Genomic DNA, 3462 nt, shown 5'->3' with positions numbered 1-3462 from the left:
GGAATCAGTATGAGTCAGCATCCATTTCTACCTCATCCTATGGAATCAGTATGAGTCAGCATCAACTTGATGACAGCGAGTTTGGTTTGGTTTTGCTTTTCTGCATATTTAAGGCTGTTGATAAGTCTCCAATGGTTATGCCAGTTTCTTTTTCATATTGGCCTACTTGTTCAGTGATTTGCTTGTTATACAGAGTGGATAAATATAGAGAAAGAAAGAATTCAACCTTTGCACATACGCTTCCCTATTTTAAATCAAGTAGTACCTTTGTTTTCTGTTCAAGTACCTGCCTCTCAGGACATGTACAGATTTTGCATGAACACAACTAAGTTCTGGAATTCCCCTTCTTCACAATATTATGTATAATTTATTAGCATCCACACAGTTAAATATCTTTGAATAGTCAACAAAGCATAAGCAAACATTTTTCAGTTTTCTCTGTTTTCAGCCACGATCCATTTAAATTCAACAATCATATTCTTGGTGCCACATCCTCTTATGAATCCAGTTAGAATTTCTAGCAATTCATTTTATGTGAATGTACTAATGCAACTGTTTTTGAATTACATTTCTTTTGCATATGATGTTAATGATATTATTTTCACATACTGTTGAGCCACCTTTATTTGAAATAGGCACAAGTATGGTTCGTTTCTAGCAGATTGACCAGGTTGCTGTCATTCATCCTTCTTGGCATTGACAGGTGAGTGCTTCCAGAACTGCATCATTTGTTGACGTATTTCCATTGATATTCCATCAATTCCTGGAGCTTTGCTTTTTGTCAAATCCTTCAGTGCAACTTGAACTTCTTCCTTCAGTATCGTCAGTTCTTGATCATAAACGATGTCTTGAAATGACGGAAAGTTGAACAATTATTTTTGATCCAGTGGCTCTGTACATTATTTCCATCTTCTTTTGATGCTTCTGTATCATTCACTATTTTTCCCATAGTGAAAATGCAAAACCTTGAATTCTTTCTTCCTTTCTCTTAGCTTGAGATGTGCTATGTGCTTTTGTTGCTTTCTGACTCCAGCTTTCTTTCTATCGCCAAGGCCATCTTTTCCAACTAGCCTATCTTCCTCTTGCCCCCCAACTTTGCAATCCAATCATCAATAATTATGAGTGGTTCTTAATAATATATTTGATAAAATTCAGGCTGAAGCAATTGGTAAAATTCTTCCATTTTGTCACCAATAGCTTAATGGTTGGTGAATTTTTTTAACAATCTTGTTTTAGCTAGTCTACCTTGTAGAACAAAATATATTATCCTACCACAAGTAGCATCTTATTTTAAGATAGATATATATGATTTAACAATGAAAACAACACCATTCCTCTTGATTTTGTCATTAATGAAATATTAAACTGTATGATTGTTAGCTTACAGCAGTCAACTGAAATGGGGGTAGTATGGGTCATATTGAATCAGACAATCATATTGTTGACTATGCAATGGGAGGTTGACTGCATCGTTGAATGTAAAACTTATTCTCAACAAAACATCCAACCTCCTATTGTCTTGGGCTCTTTCCATCGTTTATTTTCTCCATTTCCCTGTTGATGCACATTGTTTTTCCTTTTATCCAAATAATACCTACCTAGCCTCTAACTTGGGAGTTTTCTCTTCTTTCCCTTCTGTTCCTATCCTTAGTAACCATAAAAGTCTTGTCCTTGTAGTATGAAAACTTTTTCTTGATTTTTAAAATATAACATTTTCTCATATAGCATATGCTCTTTCGTGTGACTAATTTAACTCAGCATGATGTCCTCCACGATCATTGATGTCATGTGTATTTCACAAATTCATCATTATTCTTTAATGTTGCCTGGAATTAAAGAAAAATAAAAGCAGACAATGACGGTAATGGCATGTCTCACATATTAAACTTTATGCATTTCATTTTATTACTAACGGCTTTCAAGTTTCCTAGATTCACATTTCATACAATCCACATTTTGCTTATCCATGGATGCTTGCCATGGTTTCTCCTCATTTTGAGACATACCTCCTCAGCAAATTCATATCCAGAAAGCTATACTCCATCCAAATCACTTGGGTTGACTCTGCTTTTAGAAGACATCTCTTTTCCTCAAATATTTTCTTCTTCTTTTTTTAAATTATGCTATTGGCAGGCGGGGGGTCTCTTACAGCTTTTATAGCATTACATGCATCCATTGTATCCAGCTTATTTGTACATATGATGCCATCATTATTCCCAAAACATTTTCTTTCTACTTGAGCCCTTGGCCTCAGCTCCTCTTTTTTCCCTCCCTCCCTAACCCTCTCAGCCTCGTGAATACCTGATCAATTATATATTATTATTCTTTCCTATCTTACACTGTCATTGTCTCCTTCACTCACATTGCTGTTATCCGTAGGCATTTTGTTTTCCTCGTGTCTTTGGTGTCATCTCACAATGTTTCTAGTTTTTGGTCTTTAATATTCATTCCATCAAATCTGGTGTTTAATTTCAATTGGAATATACCAACTACAGCACTCCTGCTCTTGCGCACTTGTGTTAGTTTTCTTCAGCTTCAGCTTGTATTTGGCAGGGATATTTGATGATCTGTGCTGCTCTTGTTCTTACCAATAATATTAAAAAGTCTCCACCATCTCTTTCAATATAAGTAGTCAATTATATTCCTGTGGATTTCCATTCAATGAGGTCCACATGTAGAGCCATGTTTAATGGTATTGAAAAGGGCACTTCTACTGAACAGTTCTTAGACATTTCTAGCATGAAATTTCCGACATTGTTTCTGTATCAAAGGCTGTTTTCCAACCATTAATCCATGTTTTTTCAAAATTTGGTTTTCCAATCATCTGTAATTATCCATACATCTTGATTGCATGTTTGACCAATATCAGAATGCAGAAATTCATTCAACACTTGAAATTTTGACACTAGTGGTAGACATATATATGTAAATAATCACCCTATTTACTGATTTCCTTTTAGGCATAAAGATATTATTTTATAATTGACAGCATTATGCTTTTTTATTCTTCTTGGCAATAACTGATATATAATTTCCAATCCATTTGTTCCTTCTGGCATAGATAGAATATATAGATAGTTGCCTGATTCAAAATAGTCAATACTAGTCCATTTCAGCTCTCTAAACCTCGAATTTTCTTGTTCAAACCAATTAAACATTCTGATTAATTTTTCGATATTTCTATTTTCATGTACTCATACTTCCTCAATTTTATATTGTGATCATTAAGTGATGTTTGCAATGGTTTCTTCTTATGTTGTCAGGACACATCAGCAAATGTAAGTCTCCAAAGCTTTCGTTCATCCAAAGCAATAAGATTGACTCTCTTTTGAGAAGGCGGTCATTCCCCAGCACTATTTTGAATGCCTTCCAACCCCAGGGTCTCATTTTCTGACACTATATGAAACAACATTCTGCTGTTATTCATAAGGTTTCTAATGTGTTAGTCTAAGTAGACCAGAG

This window comes from Echinops telfairi, unplaced genomic scaffold (assembly GCF_000313985.2).
Source record: "Echinops telfairi isolate 266 unplaced genomic scaffold, ASM31398v2 ScPeMD7_443;HRSCAF=831, whole genome shotgun sequence".
Taxonomy (NCBI): Eukaryota; Metazoa; Chordata; class Mammalia; order Afrosoricida; family Tenrecidae; genus Echinops; species Echinops telfairi.
This window is presented reverse-complemented; position numbering follows the sequence as displayed.